General features: G+C 41.1%; 1 protein-coding gene across 24 annotated transcripts in view; it reads left to right on the top strand.

Moving 5' to 3' along the window:
- SORBS1 (sorbin and SH3 domain containing 1) overlaps positions 1–438 on the top strand; it is a 236387-nt gene that overhangs the window by 231540 nt on the left and 4409 nt on the right. The gene's annotated exons all lie outside the window — the stretch shown is intronic.

The raw sequence follows: 438 nt of genomic DNA, 5'->3' as shown, positions 1-438 counted from the left end.
TCTATTTGTATTTTTGGGGGGAGAGGTGGTGGGGGCACTGCCTAGCTTGTGGGATCCCAGACCAGGGCTTGAACCTGGACCCCAGCAATGAAAGAGCCAAATACTAACCACCAGACTGCCCGGGAATTCACTGTTTCTGTTTCTATTCTGCATCTGTCTGTCCTACATTTGGAAATTTTAATTTTTAAAACTCCTGTGGAACAACACAAGAACATGTGCGTGTAGATTTCCGCCATGAAGTGCAAGCATATATGTAGAGAGTCTGAAAGCCTCATTTACTCCAGGCTTCTAATAACTTTAACCAAAGCAATACCTGATGAATTAAAGGAGTCACCTTTATAGGAGCAGAGAAAGATCAGAATTTGAGATTCTGTAACAAAGTAGATGCTTAATAATACTTTCTTACTGAAGTTCTTTCAACAAACAGCGTGTAAGACA

Source organism: Bison bison, unplaced genomic scaffold (genome assembly GCF_000754665.1).
Source record: "Bison bison bison isolate TAMUID 2011002044 unplaced genomic scaffold, Bison_UMD1.0 scf7180017862979, whole genome shotgun sequence".
Taxonomy (NCBI): Eukaryota; Metazoa; Chordata; class Mammalia; order Artiodactyla; family Bovidae; genus Bison; species Bison bison.
The sequence above is the reverse complement of the archived record's forward strand: the minus strand, read 5'-3'. Positions and strand labels throughout refer to the sequence as shown.